At 37.7% G+C, this 23,039-nt stretch overlaps 1 long non-coding RNA gene across 1 annotated transcript in view; it reads right to left on the reverse strand.

Moving 5' to 3' along the window:
• LOC146543631 (uncharacterized) overlaps nucleotides 1-22,824 on the reverse strand; it is a 34,414-nt gene extending 11,590 nt beyond the window's left edge. Inside the window, exons 1-2 of the long non-coding RNA XR_014885546.1 lie at nucleotides 22,501-22,824; nucleotides 21,849-21,913 (exon numbers count right to left, since the gene is read on the reverse strand). This is a non-coding gene — a long non-coding RNA (uncharacterized LOC146543631). The remainder of the gene's footprint in view (nucleotides 1-21,848; nucleotides 21,914-22,500) is intronic.
• Between the last annotated feature and the right edge of the window lie 215 nt (nucleotides 22,825-23,039).

Raw genomic sequence — 23,039 nt, forward strand, 5'->3', positions numbered from 1 at the left:
AGGCTACTTAGCCTTTGGCTTTCCATTTCATAGCCTACCTCAGGTGTTGTGATATCTTCATAATATCCTGTTACTTAAATTTATTTTCTTAATAGCTGTAAAGCTTGATTTCATCCACTGTAAGATATGCTAATTGTGAGGTCTTGAAGAAATGCCTCGGCTGAGTTATGTGAAATTAATGACAGAATGAAATTTGAAGAAAAGGAAAAACTAATACTTGACATGCAACATTTCCAATGTTGCTTTAGCAAGTGTAGTTGAACTGTTTTTTTTTTTTTTTTTAGGAGGGTGACAAGTTTTAAACAGAAAAGCTGACAAAGCCAGCTTTTATTTTAGTAATCAAGACTGTAAGGGAACTGATAACTGAGGAGGTGGTGGCTGCCCCAGGAAGCACGGGTTCAAGCAATTCACTTGTGCTTCCCAGGTGATTGGGAGGGCTGAGCCCTGGGTTCACCCCTCCCTGGGCTAATTTAAGGGCTATCTGCCAAAATAACTGCATGTTCTGGATGAAGGCTTTTTCTTGGGAGGGCATATTCTGTAGCTGGAGATCTGATTACTGACTTGGTGAGTTAATTTTTATTTTTATTTTTTACTTCAAGTGATTATTGTTCTCAACAATGCTTTGCCTGGTATTGTAATGAATTTATTGGAAGCAATTTCAACCAACAATAGACCCAACTTTAAAAATAAAAAAATAAGAAAATTCCATCTTCTCAAGGCCTGAGACAAAGTGAATTTGTAGAAGCTGGCCTAAGGTGTTCTTTGTTACATGGTCACTTTATGTTAAAATCAGCAGTGGAGTTTCTATACTGACTGTTTCTTGTCTGACTTACAAGTATAGGACTACTCTTTGTTTTTTCCCTTAAAAATGCTTGTTTATCTTTGTGGATTTTGGAGAGTTATCTTACTAGCTATGTGTGTGTGATGATACCTGGCTGCATTTCTGGGGGGCTGTCCCAGCGTTAAAATCAGAGCATTGCTTTGGTTTTCTTATCCCTGTCTTTGCCTTCCCATGGCGCACCTGCCTTGGTGAAACATACTCAGCTACTTGTAAGGACGGAGTAACTTGTTCAGCATGAAGACTGTCTTCTGTAAATATTTAGCTACAAGTACACATAGACACTCCATCACTTCAATCTTTTAACACAAAAAGTGCCTGACTTATATTAATGGTTCTATAACAAGCATGAAGTATTGTATGAGCAGAGAAACTATTTTCTGTGTCTTTCTTATTTAGCTCAAATGAAAAAATAAGAATAGGGCTGGCAGTTGAGTAATTCATATGAAGGTTGGAAGAAATACTACTTTTGGTTTCAGAACCCCTGCAGTTATTCACGAACTTTACCAAAATATTTTTGTAGATTCCTATTGTTTTTTTTTTTTTTTTTTTTTTTACTTAAAAATATGGCAGAACTGACTGAAATGGATAGATCTCTTTCAAGAATTAAAAAAAAAAATCAATTTCATTGCCCAGCATGTAACATTTCTGTGTGTTTCAAATATGTTGTAAAACTAGATCTCCATGTCTTTTTAATAGAGAAACTTAGGACTTTAAAAAAATTGCAGTCAAATGTGAGAAGACTGTTGATGATTCAGCTTTCTATAGTTGTACTAATATGATATTTTTTCTACTTTGTTTTCATTGTTTTGTTTTCAGTAAGTTTGCTTTAACTGTAGAGAAAATGCAAGCTTTTTAGAGTTAACTCATGCTTTAAATCAGATATGGAATAAAAGTCACATCTATATGGCATAGGTATATATGCTCAGGAAAAAGATAAACTTCTATCTTTTATGGTCCTGTGCTTCAGGCCAGGATGACTTTAACAGTTCCTGTGAAGGGTATATGGGCTTACTAATGCTTTTGTCTGAGATCTGATATATCTCCTAACGGGAAGGAAAAAAATGCTTGAAATTACTGATTTCCTTTGTTGGATGCTCTGCTATAAGATTACTCTGATAACACCTCGTCTAGCAGAATCTGCTGAGAGTTCCACAGTGATCTACATTAGGTGTCAAATTTGGACTTTGTCTCGGTTCAGCTCATTAAAGCCTTTCTGTTTAAACTGCATTTTATGGTCTGAAGAGTGGGAAAACATGCTGTTCATATCATGAAACAGTAACTGTTTAGTTTAAATGTACCTGGAATTCATGATAGCTCTAGGTCTAAGCCCACATAGTAATAATTTAGTGTCTAGGGAAAACTGGAAGTAATCACAAGTGCTTTTAAAATTTAACCATTTTAGAAAGTGAAGCCAATTTCAGTAAAATCATTGTTTTTATAACCATACTTAAATTTTTTTTTTTTTTTTTTTTGAGTATACAGCTTATTTTACTTGGAAAGAGAGAGATTTATTTTCTGCTCTATTTTGATCTAAAAGGTAGTAACTGGCATTAAAAAAAATACATCTGCTTTTACACTCCTCATGAAGTTTCTTTGAACGTGATCTCTGTGTTTGCAAGAGGTAAAGATGATGTTCACTGGATTTTCTATACAAAGCATGAAGATTCACTTCAAAACATAGTCCTTCATGCAACCATGTCCTGTTGGGGGGGAAAAAGGAATTCATTTTGTTTTCGTGCTTTGGTAATGGATAGGTAGAGCAATTGCCCATGTGCAAGAGTTCAGCATTAATGAATAGAGGCAGACTAACAGCAAGTACAAATCTCATCTCATTATCCCTCCAATGTCCTCTGAGCTAACAAAATATTATCAGGGAAAATGTGGGCAAAACTTCAGACCTACTCTGTCCTCAACTCGACTGAGCCGGCCAAGAAGAAAGGCAATTCCTGCCAGCAGTGGCATGGGAGGTACTCTGAGGAAGGATCTGAGACTGCTGATTTTGTTTTTCTTTAGGCTGATCCATCCTGAATGATCGTACCGAAACATAGCTTCTTAACTCACTTGGCCACTAGGTCCAGCTGGGATTAAAGAACAAATAAGATGCTCTATTTCTTGTTTTCTGACGTGAATCTTGTGGTGGGTGCCTAGTTAAGAGGTTTTTTTTTTTTTTTACCCTGCCCTGTTGCTATCTACCTGGCTTACAGGTTGTTTTACTTAGCTGCCTGCCTCAGTGTTTGCAATAGGTCCTTGTTTCCATGTTGGAGGGCCCTGGGCTCTCCCTGGTGTCGGATGGTGTTGGGCTCAGCAGCCTGGGCCCCATGGTCTGGCCTTCCACTGTGAGCTGCCTACTGTGTGTGCCTTGCCTACGGTTGCCTGGGCCTAAACCACTCCAACTGGCCATCTGCATTGCTCTCAGGACTGAAGAAATAGGAAGAAACTGCTCAGTTAGTGCCCGTTTGCAGGAGTTGAGTCTTTTTCCTCTAAAGAAACACAGAGGGTATGTCCCAGATAACAGAAATACACCTGCAGTGTTTATACTTCTTAGGGTGTAGTTGCTCCAAGAAATGCTGAGTCTTCTAGTAGAATTCAATGCCCATAGCAAAATGTCAATGGGAAAGGGAACAAAAAAGGTGTCGAAGTTAGTACCATGTTTTTTTTTTTTTTTTTCTGGACTTCAAAAGTCTACTGATAACTTTGAAGTATAATAATGCCCTATGCTGCATTTTACTTGTGTACCGCATGTAGATTTGCTCAGTCAGTGAACTTGCTCTTGATTCAAACTCACTATCTACATGTAGACAGGTAATGAATTGGTATATAGGTGTGCACATCTTGAACCTGCTCTTTACCTATTATGGAACAAATGATGACAGCATGGATATAGTCGTGAATGGATGCCAGATCTTACATCTTGGACCAAAGACTTTTTAGGATGGTAAACTCTGCCTTCGAAGGCTGTTTCAGTAAAAGAGGCTGGAGGCCCAGATAATCACCTCTCCATGAAATCCAGCATCAGATACCATAGCCATTGCTGAATTATGTGGGTCAAACTAAATGATTGTTGCGCTCCCTCTTGTCTTAGAGTGCCTCTTGGAAGATTTCCTCTGTTACTGAAATAAGAAGATGTTAAAAATTAACAGCAAGAAATATAGAGAAGGGCAGAGCTGGGGGGAGGGAAGGGGAAACAATTTCCAAGTTCTTTCTGAAAAGCCTCTTTAATAACGGACCATATATCTTTTTTTCTGTACAGATCATCTTCCTTTTCCTGCAATAAATTTCTTTCCAACATGCTACAGAAAACCTGCGCTGTGTGCATATACATATATAAAATTTTCATCTTGGATTTGATGCTTTATCTGCCATTGATCTAACTGTTGCAATTATGTTAGCTCTCCAAAGGTAGGCTAGAAATACAGATGCCATGTCCTGGACCTTAAAAAAGTTCAGACTTTTTTTTTTCTTGGTCACTATTTTCTTGTATTTTTTTTTTATTCTTCTCAGAAAGCGGATTCACTTGTAGTAAGCATTTATTATGAGGCTTGATTGGGGAAAAAAAAATCTACAGTAATATATCAGGAGACAAAACAAAGTTTTGATCTGAGATGCTCATAATTTTTGTACAGAAATTGAACTATGTATGACTGCACAGATCTTCCTTCCCCCTCTTTATCAATCAGATAATATTCCTGTAATGAGTACAACAACCACTTGTATTGTGCTGCCATACAACACAAGGAAGGCACTGGACATATGTTTATTTCCAGCTTCTAAATGCCATAAAACTTAAAGAAACAACCATGACAAGGAAGTCTTTCTATGGATAGACAGTGGCCCCAGACTGCAGACAGAGGAATGCTTTTACAGTATACAGTTAGTTTTGTATGTAAACTTTTCAAGACCATTTCAGACTAATAGTCTGAGCTGCATTACCTCGGAGAGTATTGTAGTTAAGACTTAACCCACTCTGCTAATAAATTACAGTGATGTAGCAGCTTTTATGTCAAAGGATCCTGAAGTGCTTTACAAACCTTACAATCCATACATGCATGAATCACTTCACCCACTATTGAAGTATGGCCAGCCCAGGGATGAATTGTGGCAGCTGTTTAACAGCACACAGCGGTACGACACAATGGGTTTAGGAGAGCAAAGACAACATGCTCTCTCAGTGCCAGCTCATATAATTCAGAGGGGCACTGGAGAACACCTTGGAAGAGGAAAGGAGGAGTTTCTCCCACCCAGCCCAGTGCAAATGACTGTTACTTAAGTGTCTGGGGCTGTCTTGAGAACCATCATGCCACTGTTAGCTTCAGCAAGAAGAACCCAAAGTTGGGGGAAATTTGGAGAGTAGTCACCGCATAGAAGTAGCCTGTGTGGGATTGTTTGTCTTTACCCCTCTGCACAGACATACACTGCACCGAGCCCTTCTCAGGAATGTCCTCCATTCTGACTGAAAGTAGCTTGTTTTGTAAGCATACAAGCAAGCACATATGATTTTTAAAACTGCCAAGGAAATTTAGGTTGGTGGAGGTTTTCCTACCCAAGCTGGAACTTACCAGGAAAATAATAAAATGTGCAGTATTTGTTTAGGCTGTTTTTAGTACAGATTGCAATTGGGAAGCAGAAGGAAAAATATCAGTTTCGCTCACAGTCTGTATCTATACATCTACTTGAACAGGACCCAGATCTTTAAAGAGTTAGATAGGAAATTAATTTATTTCCTACTCCCTTTCTGGTTACCAGCTGTTCTTCTAACATGAAGTGATGGTCTCCATAAAGGCCTTCTGAAGAAACAAGCAATTTCCTGAATAAATCAAGTTATCCTTTCCTTCTTCCCTTTTTTCTCCCTTTCAGTGACTGGTATCTTTGGTGACAACCCTGAACAGTCTTGTTACCAGCTGCTCTAATCTAGGGCTTTCATCATTTCACCTTGATATTTCCTTCCTCGTTGTTTCCCCTATATGTACAAAACAATGCCTATGAGTGCTGTGTACAGGACTTGCAGTAGAAAATGAATTGTTTATGGTGGCACATATCAAGCTAAGGTAAGTTTCTCGTGTAGGAATAGATTTGTTCTTGGAAAGAAAAAGTTGAGGTTTTTAACTTCTGCAAAAGAGTGCGACTGAGAATTTATTGTTTCATTTTCCTTTGTCTGTAGTCAGCGACCAGTAGAAGTCGCTGTGAATGTACAGTTAGAAAATGTAGTGGCTATTGACTTAGTTGTTTGCACTGGACCTTTCCAATGTCACTAATTCCTCCTGCTTAATAATATAGTATTTAAAAAGTATGGAAGTATAGTTTTATGAATTTCTACACAATGCTTCACTGCAAAAATAGTAATTAATAGGCCTCTACTTTCACTCTTAGGGCCTCACTGTAAACTCTTCACTCCCCCATTAAGTTTCCTAATGGTGTTGCTTCATAGGGAGCTTATACTGCTCACAGCCACAGTTGGACCGTGATAGCCCTGAAGTAGATCAGTACTAGTAGAAAGCAAATACTGCTTGAGAGAAGAAAATCTGCTGTTTTTTTCAGGCCTTGAACCAAGCACACAAGGAGTTAAAATAAATAAGCCTAGTTATTTTCTGAAGATTACCAAATTTCATTCTGAAACAGAATTCTAAGCAGAATTTTACATATAAAATACTGTTGATATTGAACCCAGTTCTTATGCACCAGCTCTGTGCTGAACTGAATCTTTTGCTTGTAAATGCACTGAGCCTTAAAAGCAATTTCTGTCATGTCCTTCTTCATATTCTTATCTCTTTCATCACCATCCAAAAGGAAACACTTTAACTTCAGGCAATAAGAAGCTTTTAATTCAGATCTAAGTTTACATGAGCTATCTCCATTATAGTGTAAAATGTGAAAAAGAAAAAATTTAAATCATAGTTAAAAATTTAATTAGATCATTTCTGCTGTTTTGCCTGTTTTAAAATATATAATAAAACTTCAATAAATTTTATTCTGGGTCATATCAGCATCTTCTCAAGAAAATGAAGTTAAATCTTTGTAGTAACTAGCAGCTTAATTTTCATTAGGCTAGCTATTCGATAATTAGTCATGCACCATAAATCAAGTCCCCAAGTCTTCTCCAGGTTTCTTAATTGAAAATTATTGTTTCTTGGCTCTGTGGCTAAATGTGTAGCAAGTCTGAGGAGTGATAGATGCTGAATCTAGCACAAACAGTTTGAAACAGTCAGAACTTGATAGATCATTGCCCTGAAGGGTCTTGTAATGGTGGAGAGACTGTGAATTTCGAAATTAAAGAGTTGTTCTTAAAAATCACAAGTGTAAGAGCTAGCTGTGGTTTACTGAATACATCCTAACCTTCAGCCATGTTTCCTTTCACTGATAGCTGGTTTTCAGTGTTTTGTTTTTTTTTTTTTTTGGTGACAATTGTAATGCATTTACTGAGTATGTTTGGAAAGTTAAAATGTTGGCTTTGAAATATCCAAATTGAGATTATTTTTGCTCTCACTTCTTTTGGTGGCGTCCTTTTACTGGTAAATCTCATTAACAAATATGGAAGTTGTTTAATTTTTGGCATTTTCAAACACTGACTGAAATGGTGGCGGCCATCTCAGAGCCAATATGAGAGAACAGATGGGCCTGCTATGCATGCCTGAGGTCATAAAATCATTTCAGATATGATGCAATTGTGGTTAAGTAAAAGACTTTTGCAAAGTCAGAAATATATTACTTCAGTGGAATAAGAAAGGCCTTTTGTAATTTTTCTTTTGACAGCTGAGCAGACTTTGCACAGAGTTCAGCTCATGTTTGCCATTCTGTAGATAAGGACAGCCATGGAGTTTTCTGCCATTCATGGCTTACTTATTCATGATCAGGTAAAGACCTGATGATGACCACCGCAGGAAATGGAGCAAAATGATCCGTAAATTTATATGCAGAAATCAAGTGATGCTTAAAAAAAAAAAAAAGTGGGCTAAGATTTTTAGCTGAGAATTTCCAGAATTGGTAAATTCCTACTGAAAGTGTTACACTTGTCTACTTTGAGTAACAAATGTAGATTTAAAGCTGACAAAGGGATTAATGTGTGCTCAGATAAACTGAAACTTGTGTTGTGATAAGAACCAGCATCACCCTCCGTAACTCGTGACAAAAAAAAAAAAAAAAAGTATTGGCTTCATGGACAGAGAGTAGTGCCCAGACCTGTGCTGTTTCCTTGGGACACCCCTGGGGGCCAATATAAAGTGTTGAGCTTGGAGCAGACTTTCCACATGAATCACGGAACAGCTTGGGTTGGAAGAGACCTTAAAGGCCATCTAGTTCCAACCCCTGCTGTGGGCTGGTTGCCACCCACCAGGTAAGGCTGCCTGGGGCCCCATCCAACCTGGCCTTGAACACCTCCACAATTTCTCTGGGCAGCCTGTTCCAATGCCTTACCATCCCTTTGGATGTACTGAATGGATGTGCTCTTGTGCAGTGCAGATGTCTTTCTGGCCAGTCCCAGGAGTTTTCAGCGTGTACAATAGCTTATTATATGCTCCTTATACACACTCTAGTGAAAATTCTGCAAAGAAAAGCTAGGGGTGGATGGTGAGTGTTAAAACTTTAAGAAAGGAGGGATTTAAAAGGATGCATTGTCAACTGGGAGAGAGTTTATTAAAATATATAATCAAATAATTGTTTTATTTGTGGACCGTGTTATTTTCAGAGGCCTGAAATGACTGTGTGCAATCTTATTTTTGTAAAGATTTATTCTTGGAAGGAAAAGTCATTTGCCTAAGGGATATATTGATTTCATTCAGCTGTCACCATCTTCTTGTAAGATGTTATGGACAGAGAGCCAAATTTAGGTCTAGATTTATTCAACTTCATTTTATTTTTGCACTGTACCAAATCTAAATACAGTTCTGTGATTACAGAAAAGAATTGTTTTCCAGCCAATTGCTCCATTTTCACACCGGACTGGATCCGAGCTATGAGTAAGAAAGAATTGAGGGCTGCAAGTGACAGCAGAAGAAAAGAGAGCAGCCTGTGCCTGAGCATGGAGCCAGGGGTGGCAGCTCTCTCCTGGTCTGCAGCACTGGGAAGACTTGGCATGACCCTGGTGGTAGGAAATGGAAGGGAGCCAAAGCTGACCCACTCTGCTTCCAGGCAGGAGGCAGAGGCTGTGCTTTTTGTTCAGGTCCCCATCGTTCTCATGCAATTCTTGCAGTGCAGAAAGGAAGCTTTACGTAAGGCTGCTTTCCTGATTATGGACTGTTGCTCTGTGTGGATTTGGTGGAGTCGCAGGTTACAAAGCTGGAAGAGGCCATTCTGTATAAAGTAGGCCATGAAACTTGCCTGGATTAATTTGAGTGAGTAGGTATGGCAGTGGTGACTTACAGTTTCCTCCAGCCCTGAGGATTAGGATTTAACATTGTGGATACCTGTGTTGAGCTGAAAGTTTGAAGGATCAGAGTAAGAGGTCTGGGGCTCTGTGTTTAGATGGAATTGTAGAAGAACTGGTGGCTGGATGCATTGGCAATAAAATCTTGTAAGCCATTTTTGTCAGGTTTTCACTCAGAATTGAAGAAGAATCACGCCATCAGGTTAACGCACTTTTAATTAGCATTTATGAAAACATTATTTTCTGGCTCGTATGATTTACATTTGAGTTAAAATATTAAAATATTAGATAAAACTGAGAATGCTGGCTTCTAGAACTGGCACACATATATTCAGAGCTGAGAGCTCCACTACTCTCCCATCCTTATAACACACGCAGAAAAAATGAGTAACAGGCTTAAGAGTATGTATTTAGTTGATACTCAGCTGTAACAAACTTCACCTCTGTTACACTTCAGGAGTAACAGTCCAGTGTACTTTGGGCATAAAGTAAGAATGAACACTGGCTAATTTTTATTGTAGGGCTTTTTAAAAATTATTTTCAAGATGCAAGGTGTGTATATTCAATTTCACTGATATTTTATACTACCACAGATAGATTAAAAAGATCAAATCTTTTTCTCCCTCACAGCTCTCTTTCTCCAGCATCCCACAGTCAGAATGTGAGCTTACATGTACAGAACAAAAAGATGTGTGACTGAAATAGTATGCTTAGGCCATTAAAATGAAAAACGTCATAAAATTCTGTAGCTGTTGTTTCTCACAAGGAGTGAACTCATTCACACTTGGTATATCTAGGTAGAATTTCTTATTAGTGTAATATATATGATGTGAGCAGCAACTAGTGGATAGATGAATTTGAATGGGAATGTGTGGCCCATGTAAAGAAGAGGCAGCGCTTACTCAAATGCTGTTAAAACTCCCTCATTTACAGCTCCTGGAGATGAAACATACAGCAGATTGCCTGTAACCATAGCAATTGGCTCTGACATGAAAGATCTCCAGCATAGAGGTAGTGGTAATGGCAGAAGCAGTGTGGAAGATAAAGGTGTGCAGATAGAGACAGTACCAGGTGGAAGTGAACTACTAAATAAGTGAAGACAAGAGGCCCTAGATGGATTCAGGCAGATGTGTGAGTTTGAGAAGGTTTGGGTTGGTGAGGTGAGCTGGAGAGAAGGAAGGGAAGGCTGAAGAGAAAAGTGAGGTTTTGCTGTTAGCCTGCTGTAGGGGATGCAGTGTTCTTTCAGGAATGGAAGACAATGAAGATGGCTGGATTTCAGGGATCCTCATGTATCACTCAGTGTTTGGAGACAGCTTCCATAACTTGTTATATCTCAGAAAAGAGTCACAGAATGATTATTGACATAGATGTTCATGTGCCAAATCTAAAAGTGCCAGGTGCAGGCCTACAGTCCCGGGATACAGTAGGAAAATCCCCAGAAGAAAAAACATTGGTGAGAGATAGATAGGGAGGAGACTATTCTTAAAATCAAGTGCCTCCAGTTATGTGCACTGGTGTAAAGAAAATATCTGAGATATGTGCTTCAATATTTTGCTTGGTCTCCACTTTCAAAGATAACTTTTGTGCATTTGCAAAAAATATTACCTCTTACTACTTACTACAAATGAAAATGGGAACCAATTCCAACAACTGGGGCTTTTACATAGTAATCCCTAGAATCATAGATGTGAATAACTTTTTAATAATAATAATAATAATTAAATTGTGTGGTAAGTTCCAGACAAAAAAAACCCCCAAAACACAACATGAAATCCACAATAAGCTAGAAACTACAGATCAGTTAATTGTTCAAAGCATTTAGATCTGTAGATTTGTATATATAATTTTATCTATCCCAAGTGAATCTGTGAGTTCATTTAAAATAAATATATAGGAACTGAACTTCCAAAGACTTCCAGCCATTCAAGTCATTGCTGATATCATATTTTTGGCAGTCTTGTTGAATTTTGACTGGAAGATGTGTTCTGTGTGACTGTGATCTAAACCTATCTGAATGGGGAAAAATTATTTTGAGTAACTGGAATTACGCTTGGGTAAGAGCACAGTGCAAAGAATCCAGTAGCAAAAGTCCATGGTTACTGTTCTGCATTGCAGGGCTGAGCTGGCTTCCCATGGAGGTTCAGCTCCACAGCACAGCCTGCAAACTTACCACTTTGTGCAGGATGCATAAAGCCCTTACTCTCCCTCACTCTGCCTTTCCACTACTTTTTGTTTGCTTGTAGAAGTTATTTTTGGTCAGCCAAGCAGTTCTTTATAGAAGGCATAACAAACACAAGATTTATACAGCTATGTGTCATCTTTCAATCTACTCATCTCCCTGGGTAAAAAAAAAAAAAACAACAACAAAACAAAACAAAAACAATGCAGGATCACAGCAGTGGACATTTTAATAAACAAGAAAAGACATTTTACAGAAAAAGAGAGCAGACAGAAAGAAGGTGTTGTAGTTCAACACCTCATATCTATGTTGTAGAAATGAGGTTGAAGATTGTATGCACATTCTCATTTTGGAATTTTTTCTCCCTGTGTTTGGTCCTGAATTAGAACTGTAGAAGACCAGCTTTAATTTACTGTTTCACTCTTCTGATTTTGAAGCAATCAGAAGCTCATGAAGCTCTAGCTGACTGTGCAAGATTTGGGAGCAAAAATCTGATTAAACAAGATTGCTGGATATTACCTACTGTCAAATCACCAGTTCATCTTTTCAGTGTACCTTTAGGAACATCTGATTGCCCTGAGATATCTGCTGAGAGATATATATTCTTTTATGTCTAAGGATTAGCTGGCACAGTTGTTGCTAGTGTCTGGCTAAGTTTCGCTTTCTGCTATGATTTGTGTTTCTAAATTAAATTTGGAATGGTGCTAGCAGCTTGGGATGAGCACCATTTAGAAGTTCAAATAAAAAATAAATTAGAAATCTGAACTGCAGTCTGGCCTACCAGTTAAAGATTTATCCCAAAGTCTGTTTACATCTGCAGTGTTCCTCAGCCTTAAATTAGGCAACACTTTTTACACCATTACTTTGCAAATCTAGATGGTCCTCAGATATTTAGACTTTAACACCTGTTAAGTATGGTTAGCATCACCGTCAAATTGGAACGATTCTTCAGTGATTGGGTCCAAATCTGCAGTCATCAACTGTCTAATCTGGTAATAATAACTGCAGTAGAAGCTGAATCAAGACTGATAATTTCTCCCATAATATCAAATTTATGTACATTATAATATAATGAAAATATTCCCCAAGGAAATTTGTTGCTGTGTATAGCACACAATACAAGTTGAATGCTTCTCTTACCCCTTCATGTGTTTTATATGCTGTGATATTACACTGTCTTTGGGAAATGTCCTTCCTTACATTGATACCAGGTTTTCTGAAATTTTTTTATTCCCTTGTAAATGTAATTATATATTTAATTATTGCAAACACTGTGCCTATCTCCAACCTCTTTCCCCCCTATTTTTACTATTAAAATCCACTCTATCTTGGTTATTGTAAGGCAAGCTAAAGATTTCCAATTAAATATTGTGAATCCAGGTAGATCTGAAAGGTATTCACATTATTTCAAGGTGTCTATGATACTGGTATTTAGAGATTAGGCTTCTGCTGAAAGCTGCTGTTGTCTGGTAGAAGAGGTAACTTCCAAGAGGGGAAAAAAAACCCACAGAGCTGTTCTACAAGATATGGGTTACTTTAAAAATCTATGGGGGCATCAATTTTCCACTTTGAGGTCAAACTGTAGTCAACATAGATGTCAGCCCATGCAAGCACACATCAGTAATGACAGTACACCTCAACCGGCAGGGTTCTTACCTCTTGGCTAGGAGGTCATAAGTTTAAGTCTCCCACCAGGACTTGGGCTGATTCTTAACGCTGACACGGCAATGCAACACTAGGGAGGCGCTGAACTGTTTGAGGTGCCGTCCTTCATGAGATGAGATGTTAATCCAAAATCCCTTTTGCCTATCCCTGCTGCCTGTCTAGGCAATATCACTGTGGCACTTTTGTAAAAAGCGGCTGTCTGAGCCTACATCTCGGCCAGAACTCCCTGTCACACGATGGCAGGCTCAACAGGCTAAGACAGAGCATGAGCCATTGTGTTATTTCTCCACCATTACTGTGTTCAGTTAACTACAATGGAAACACTGTCAAGCATTTTAGGATACACAGGATGGAAAGGGCCTAATGCAAAAGCCAAAGTCTAATGCAGTTTTCTAAATTCTATTGTTTATCATGTCTCTGTATACAGACGCACAAACACATTATATGTATATTTAGAAAATGAGGCTCTGTTAAAAATTACATTCAGCTTGCACTCATTCCATTTATATTATGTTGAGCAATTATATTCCTTCCCTCAAACTGATTTTTTACCATTTTGAAATAAGAACTCTGCATTTAATATCAGACATTCTTTATTAAAGAAATGTATTGTTTAGCTTGTCATGATATAGAGTTGCTTTTCCATAAGTACATTAAGCATGGATACTCAGGGGATATTTTCTTCAAAGGAAGTGGAAATTCTGGGAAGAAACGTGCTATAACAACTGTCTATGGTTACAAATGAGAAATAGTAGTAAAAAAACTTGGATGTTCTCTGAAGAATAGGGTGCTATATGTAGCATTGTGAAAATGCCATCTGAAGTTGGTTTTGGACCAACAAGTCTGGATGCTGCATTTTTCTTTATTTCATTTTCATCTTATTTTACTTTATTTTCCATGAAATACTGACTAGAATTAGACTGCGAAATGCACATTTTATTTACAGTACACTACTGATAGTTGCATGTGTGCATGACCTAAACCATAGAATTCCATATGAAGAATTAATATGGAAAACATTATTGGGTGACTGTAAGTTTGGGGAGCAAACCAGAATAATTTTTTCCCCCCTTTCAAATTAGAAGCTCTATGATCTTCTGATATCAGAGCCTCTATTTGAAATAATAAACTGGGGAGTAAGACTTCAAAATAACAAAATCCTCTCTTTTTTTAGCCACTTTGCATAATATAAAGTGCTTAAACTCCTTTTGCCGCAGCCCTGCTGGCTTTCTGTTGCTTGATATTCTGACCATTTTTGAACCCTTGAACTCTGACAGAGAGGAGGGACTTGGAGAGGTTGTCATCTGATCTATGTAAGGAGGCAAAAGGAGTAGCTTTCTCTTTAATAGCACTCTTTTCTGCTTAACAGTTGGTGGGAGATTAAAATGATCTAGGTGGATAAGGCAGGTTAAAGGTCAAGGGACACCACAACTCCCCCTCTCCCCAACACATCAAAATATAGACAGGTCGTTGGAAGTTTAAAATTTTATGCCCCTTTCCCAAATATTTTGGTCTATTTATGCACTAATTTCTTTTATAAATTCCAATTCTTGAGGGGGACTGAACCCCTACTAGGCTACTGTCCAGCCCGTATAGTCGTCAGGTGCTGACATTCTGAGTTTCAGCCATATTAATTGCTGGATAAAGGCTATAATCCCCTCTCTTTGAAGCCCAAGACTGATTTTTAGGCAGTACTTCAAAAGCAGCACACAACTGAAGAGGCATATTTCCTACTAGCACTGAATCAACATGATTTACTCTGTTTGCGTTCGTCTACATACGCCTTGCATATTTGGCTGCACAACAAAAAGGTGTGAGTTGGCTGTAATATAGTCTAAGGAGAGGTTTTTACTATCCTGAAGTTGATATATGACCTTGTCTGAGACATACCGTTCCAGATCTTTGCTTTAAGCATCATTAGGAAAGTATAAACTCCTATATCACGCCTTTGTTACCAATGAAAAATTGTGCCTTAGCGTTGCTAGAATTTTTTTTTTTTTACTCCCTGCAACATCATATTAAAACTATAATTTAGAGTGAGGCTGATTCTTAAGCCATGAATAAATAAGGCCTGTGTTTTGAAAAAGCAAACCTTTTTTGAAACACAGATTTTAATATCTTAAATACTGCAGCTTCTTAATTAAACGAAGCTGTGATCCAGCAGCAAATATCCATTATTAAGAATAAATAAACATACTGTTTGAGTTGTTTTCAGGAAGAAGAAACGGGAAGAGAGGTCTTTTAATTGTAAATAATTTTCTAGCGAAGGCAGAGCTCACAGCAAAGTGCTGAAGTGTACTTCACTTCTGGCTGTGCCTCTTTTTGGGGCGGTGTGTACTTTGCTTCTGGTGGGCTGTCCGCAAAGCTGCGCTATAGGGACTTTCTCATACAGGATTTGCCAAGTATACTTAGTGTTATGTTTGAGAAAGATTAACAATATTTCAGATCAAAGGAGAATCCTGCTGCACGGTCTTACAAGATTGTCATTCACTCCCATTATGGCTCATTTGCACAAGATTTTCATGTAATATGAGCCATTGTTTTGATGGCAGTGATTTGACATAAAGACAGGGCCAAAATGCAACCCGGAGCCCCGCTCCACCAGGCTGGGGGGTAGCTGGGGTGCAAAGAACTTGCCAATCATAACCCACAACTTTCTCTCGGCGGTGTTAAAGCCTTTATCAGGTGGCAAACTTTTCAATGAGCATTGGTTCTAGGAGGGGACACGAACAATGGGCACTTTTATGAGAGCATGGATGCTGCTTTAACTAGGCAAAGTTTTGGTTAAGATGAATTCCAAACATCACGTTAGGGGTAATTTTAGTCAGCCACATAGTACTATGGCTTGTTTGCCACTCTGAAGAATTGAGTCTGTTTTAAGCTGTTTTTTGAAAGCTGTAGAGCCACACACCAGGTCTGACATATGAGAAATGTATTTATCCCAATATTTACATTTTAAACCAGTTGCTTCCTTTTTCAGGCTCACGTTTGCCATATAGATGCTTTGCAGACACTTTAATCAGCAGATGCATTTGACTGTAGTATAAGCCAGAGATCAATAAAATCAATTAGAGAAAAGAAATAAAAAGATGTGTCTTGAAATATTTTTCTTCATGTTCCGTATTTGAAGTAATAATTTTTTGGGGTAAAGTTAGTTATTTTGGGTAAATAAGTGTTAACATTTATAAAGTTGGTGGAGATTATAGAGTCTGATTTAAAGCTAAAGCTGCACAAAGCCTGTTGCTTTGGCTTTAATGCACCCTATGGGGCTTAGGTAGCACAGGAAGCTCAGGGCTGGAGCAGCTCTGAGATGTCTCAAGCCCGATCCTGCAGTTCTTGCAGGGCAGAACTCTCATGACTTCAGATGACTGCAGGATGCCCATTCTTTCCCACCCAACTAAACTGCTTATGTACAATTATGCAAGTTACACATAAAATTTCAGCTGTAACTGTAAGTTTGTTTCTATTTTACCCACTTTTTTTCCCCCCCCTCCATTTTGAGGTTTAGTAGATTTTTTATTTCAACAGTGGGAGAAAAAAAGAAAATTATTAAAAATGTGAATGCATGAGAAAATGTAGCACATTACAAAGGAATTTAGGAAACAGTTTAGTTCAAATTACTGACAGTCTTTAAAGCTGTTACTTATGCATGTGGAGGTACAATGCTACTACATGCATGCATAAAGCTGTGAAGAGGATTTATTGCATGTAAGATCATTTTAAGATGTAAATGGTATATTCCTCTCCTCTGTTTTTCTTGTGTAATTAGTTAATACTTTTTTTTTTTTTTTAATGGGTAAAACAACTGAAATAATTTGTTCTAAACTAAAGAGAATATTTGAGAGAGAGAGATGTTACAGAATAGAACTGCAGTGCTGGGTTTCAAATTGTTTTCACATATTGCATTGCAAGTTACACTTAAACACATCTAGTGTGCTTTTAAAATAAAAGCAACTAAAATGTCCTTATATGAAAATGTGTGATGGTAGGAACTTTGTGGCTGGGATATAAAGTGGGGCTGTAAAGTGGAAACAGTGAAAAACTTGGGTGACGATAGCTGGCATCTCCCTTCCAGTCTGTCACAGAAAGGATTTATTTCAGCAAACTCATCGCATAGTGCGGAAGGTAGCATCTATATGTCAGCAATTCCACTGGCGTTTCATGGAAAGCTTAAAAATATAAACATTAAACTATTAGATCAATGTTTTTAGCCTGCATCAGGAAATGCTTGCAAAATAGATGAGCAACAGCGCCCTCTGCATCTGAGAATCCTCCTGTTATTGAAACCAGAGAACAGCTTGCAGAGGGAGCCTGGTGATTTCAGTCGCGGTTGTTCTTAGGTATATCTGAGGCAAGGAGCTGGGGAAAGGGAAATATTCTGGTGTATTTTTAAGTGATATGTAACTTTGCTGTGTTCCTGATAGCTCCGGCACCCTTAGGTACAAGAATTGTGATAATATCTGTTTTAAAGTTACCTTGTATAAACAAGCACAAAATAAAGCGAGGATATTGTGCTTTGGAATTCCCTTCAGAATAATTTAGACCCATGGTATGTCGTTAACAGCAAAGCATATCACAGCCAGGAGATTGGCTTTTTTTTTTTTTTTCTTTTCTTTTTACTATTTAAATATGAGATACAGAACCAGAACTATCTTTTTCTTTTAGTGATTGGAGACATATTCTGGGGAGTTTCCAGGAAGGGGTAGCAAAGCCGAGGAGTGATGCATGACAATATTTCAGGACCTGTAAGGCAAAACGCTGCATTCCCACTTGAGCAGCCAACTGCTTTTTGCAAGTCACACAGAATTCTGCAAGCAAATAATTGTTATAGAAGCAGATGAATTTGAAATAAGTGCTTTATGGTCCTACAGTAATAGATGGAACGGTCCTGTGTGAAAAGTTATTGCATTATATTTCTTGGTGATCAAAAAGAAGGGAAAATAATTTGTATTTGCTGTTTATATTAGCAATTGATATAGCTGAGATGATAATTAACCTTGTAATACTCTTAGCTTATTCCTATAAAAGGCATAAAATGAGCTGTCCAAAAGAACCTGCTCTATAAACATCATATTTTTCTTAAATTAAATTCAGTGATTTATAATATTTTACACTGATAATTTATTTCTTTAATTCTGTGAAATATTAGAACTATATATATGTTACATATCCAAACAGTACAGGAAAGAAGCAGAATATTCTAAATTTCATGAAAAAGATTATCTTTTTGTAGTCCTTTAGTGCTAATAATTTAATTCTTTTTGCCATTTCTCATCACTTCCTTAGTCAATAATTCCTTATCGTTAATATGAAATGAGCTTCTAGCAGCAAGTTTTTTTTTTTTTTTTTTTTTGGTCTGAAGTATGAGTTTTAGAAATGTTCAGGATTATTTCAATATGGAATGGAGTTTATAGATTTAGGGAAAAAAATGAGTGAAATATACGGAAACTGTATTATAAAGGACTTGTTTCATAAAATTAAAGCAGTAAAATTAGCATCAAGGAATGACATTCTTTTGCTTAGGACATAGACCTAAATTTACAACACGATTTTAATGTAACAAAAATGCTTTTGCAATTTACTCACTTAAAAAAGGCAAATTGCCTTTTCAAAGCAATTTAGGAGAGGTAGAAAGTTGAAATTCATTCTGCTTCAGCATATCAACCAAATACTTTTAAAGTAAATTCACAGACATATCCAAACGTTAATGTAAGCTTAGATTATTGACATGAAAGGAGCTGAACAGTCCAAAAACAATATTTCTTTATTATATTTCTACTTTTAAGCAATTTAAGGTGCTGCTTAGAAAGCTACGAAATCACACAGCATTTTCAAGAATAAAGCACCAATGGCTCTCAGTATCACTGTGTTCATTTTAAGAGCAAATTAAAAGAGTGAAAGAATGGTGCAAATAATTGTTTCATATGTTCTTTGCTTGTGACTGCTGTAATCATCCAGGCTGATTTACAAATGTAGACTTGAAGGTTTCTCAGCTTCCTGCAGTGTAGAAGACTGTTACTTTGGCACTCACACTCATGCCCTTGTAATCACCACTCAAAACTGTGCCTTGGTACTTCCAATTCCCAGTCTCTTGATTGAACACCTCATTCTGTGCTAACAAGGTGTCCAAGGTATTTGAACAGGGGCTGCAGTCAGAAAATTGTTAATGGTTTCACTCATTAAGAGTTGCTGCACTAGTTTTGGTAATTTGGTAACTGTCTAAATTGCAAGTTGATTTTTTCCTTCATTTTAAAGAATGATGCTAAAATTTGAGACCAGGAACATTAACATCTACAAAACCCCAGAAGAGTGCTTAAATCACTGTATTTGTATTAAGGCAAAGGGTTTCTTAGCAGAAAGTGCATTATTTTATTTTTGAAATTATGTTTTAAAATTATTGAGGAAAGCAGAAACAAGTATTAGATGGAAACCTAAAAAAATCAGAAAATACATTAAAAATGAATAGTGAACTATAAAACTGCCTGAAGTTCTTAATGAAATTATTTAGGAAGCAAAGCTAGAATTAAAATTACAAACGAAGAAGTCAGAAAGAGTTCACCTTGGGCCCGGATGCTCTGATGGACACTTGGGATTAAATTCTTTAAAATAAGAGGATTTATAGCTGTAGCAAACTGTAGTATATATACCAGAAAATAGGCCCTGGGAGTTTTAAATAATTTTTTGCTATAGTGCAAGCTTAGCAGAAAATAAGCAAAGATCAATGGGCCTGATCCTGCTACCCATATTCAAATAAGGATCTTTTCTTTTTTCACTTGTCTTGTTTGAGTGCAGCATATAGGAAGAAATGTATTTTCTGGCAGGAAAAAAAGAAAAGGCAATAAGAAATGATTAAAATCCATTAAAAAAAAAAAAAAAAAGAAAAAAAAGATGTATGAGGGATTTTTCTAGCTATAGCCTCCCTGCTAGCTGGGATCAGTGTTACTTTCCTGAGCTATGGAATAGTAAGACAGGGAGGAGGTTCTGTTTTTAGGCAGCAGTTTACACCTGGAGCCTTCTCTGAGAGAAGCACTTTCCCCATGGGAGTTTAATTTGTGGAGTAGGAAGAAATTATCTCAAAAAAGGTGGAAAAGAATGGTTTGCAGATTGTTATTTAATCTACTAAAAGTTTGTCGACCCTACCAATCTACAGTGCACTTGCTTTCAAGAGGGGCTTAAAAGCAGCTCAGTGAGGTGCCCCAGCGCTGCATCTTTTGGCCAGGTTTTGTGTTTGTGCTGTTTTTTTTTTTTCTTTTTGTTAAATACTTCTATCTTTAAAAATGCTCTTCTCTGGGACTGGGAAATATGTATGTGCCAAGCAAGGGAAACTGGAAAGGAAATGCTAATGCTGGCCACGCAGAACACGCTGTCAAAAGCACACAACAAACAAATTGGGAAGAGATTTTTTTTCTCTTGTTTTTCTTCCATCAGTTAAAAATATTCCTTGTGAGTATAGAAAGCAATGCTCCATCAGAAACGTGGGTACCGTCCCTGTGATAGGAGGTTTGAGTCGGTTCTGCGCTGAGCAAATATACGCTTTAATAAAAATCATAAAAGAAAATGTAAAAATAATGTGGTAAATTTGAAATATATGGTGAGGCCTTCACAGAAATAGCCTAAGCAGCAGGCAGTACTCATCTGATTTTGTTAGGGCAGAGTCTCTCTCGCGTACCTCCTCTGACCGATGCTCTTTCATAAAGTTGTGCTAGGCACGCGATTTGTCTCGGCTGCCTGGGATATCTCTCCAAGGTACACAGCTTTTTTTTTTTCACGACAGCAAAAATATGCGTGAGCATAAGAGTAGAATGAAAGCATTATTTACGGCACGGGTAGAGTTTGCTTAGAAATCTGCTGTGAGGAAGCATGTAAATATGGGCTGTTGAACAGAAAACACTTCTGAACATTACAGGAGCACAGCGCGTATGTGTGTCTTATATCCATTCCTACCTTTAGTTAGATTCATGTTTTCAAAAGCTTTTTAGCATTTGTGTTTAATCAAGAATGGAAATGACGCTGATGTCTGAAAAACAAAGGGCCATTTAATACGCCCTATGAAAAAGTTTTCTTTTGTGTGTCCATTTTGCTCTTCTTTCTGCCTGCAGTTGCAGCGGGGGATAGTTAAATAACTTCTGGAAGGAAAGTCTGTTTGAATTTTGGTGAGGGGTTGGTGTATTTCTGAATTAGACAATGGAGTGGGTTTTCCTTTTAGTAGTTAAGTCATTCCTCTGGAACTGATTGCAACGATAAAACCCCATCTGTATAAATTGGAAACTTTTCTTTTTGAACTGGAAGTTGAATGCAGACCATGACTTTTCCATAGAAAAATTACAGAAATAATGGCCCCTGACTGTGGAGGCATTTTTTGGTTGTTTTTCATGAATCAGGCACAGAGTTATTTAAATTAATTCTGGTCTCATCACTCTAATAGAATATCATTACTGATCTTTATAAAAAACACTAAAAATCAGCAGTGTGTGTATGTAATAGCAATAGCTGTTTGACCAACTTCCCCAAGCAATTTTTTCAGTATAAAAAAGCCAGACTACTGATGACAATGCTCACTCATGATGCGTTTACTTTGTACATTTCACAGATTGTCCTTTCATGTTAATTGCGTGTATCAGAAGTACTAACTACCCTATTGTTTCACAGTCAATAAAGGGTATTTATTGACTGTCTTTTGAAAGCAGCATTAAAGAAAAAAAAATCAGAAGAAACTTTCTTCCTGAAAGAGAAACTCTATAAATAATTCCACATAATTAAAAAATACATGACAAAATGCAAACTTAGTCTGTGTAAGCTTTTATCACCTGAAAGGTTCTGCTCTTCTGATTCCATCCACTGTGTGATTTATGCTCATGTATGTTTGCACAGGCTGTGAAAAAACAAATTGAAATTAACCTGACAATTTGTTTCTCTACGATTATGCTATCTCATGTGCCACAGCTACATCATATGAAATGCTAATATTAATGTAAAAGTGGAGATTTTGCAAACAGTTTCTTTTTCCCACTTGCTTTTCCAGTTCTCAATCCAAATACGCAGAACATCTCCAGAATCAGGACCCTTCTTTGCCAGCTTCCTGGGTTGGTCCCTTTACTAGGGGAGGAGGAAGCTTGGGGTTGTGTGAACCAACACATTTACTGCAGACTCGGCAGACTCTCTTGTGGCCCTTTTCTGCCTACTAGTTTGTTTGATTGGGCTTTGTATAAAGCTCACCTCTGCCTTAAGTTAGAGGCGGACTCTGGTGCTCCCAGGTGTATTGTGTGCTCTGAAATGATGTTGGTTTAACACAAAGGCAGAATCTGCACTTTAAATAAAGGCACTCCAGAAAGGAAAAGACTTTTACCTTATAACCATCAGTACAGCAGCTGAAAGACAGCCAGTGTGCCATACTAAAACAACTGAAAGATAGGACGTTTTTGCTGCCAGCCATCATTTTTAAAGAAATTTGCCACTAACCTGAGCAGAAAGAGAATTGAGGTCTTCTTCAGAGGCTCCACTCATCTGCTAGTCCTACAGCTCAGCAGCGTGCTCCTCCCAGCCAGCTCTGCCAGCAGTGTGTGCTGAGAAGGGAGCACCGTTCCCAGGCTCCAGCACAGAGAACAAGCAGGGACAATGGGGCTTGGAGGAAGGTGATGGTGAGAGGGGCTCTTGGCAGTAACAAGAATCATCTTTCAATACTTCCTGCCTTCTTTGCAACACGAGAAACAGGGCTGAAGTTTCAGTGGTGATTTGTTGGTGTCTAAGTCCAATCCTTAATAAGGAAGTGTATTAAGCATTTAATGTTCAGCATTGTCCTCACTCTTGCTACACAAGGAGAGTAAACTGATAGCTTCAATTCTCCCTTTATTCCAATATCAGGTTTCTCTGCATTTCCTGTCTTACTCATCACTTTGTATCTGTTGGTTCATATTCAGTACTCAGCATGCGCTCTGTAAAAATGGATTGCATGAGACTATGTGGATTTAAATAGGAGTGACTTTTCCAATCTTCTTGAG

This window comes from Meleagris gallopavo, chromosome 11, assembly GCF_905368555.1.
Source record: "Meleagris gallopavo chromosome 11, MGAL_WU_HG_1.1, whole genome shotgun sequence".
In the NCBI taxonomy this organism is placed as follows: Eukaryota; Metazoa; Chordata; class Aves; order Galliformes; family Phasianidae; genus Meleagris; species Meleagris gallopavo.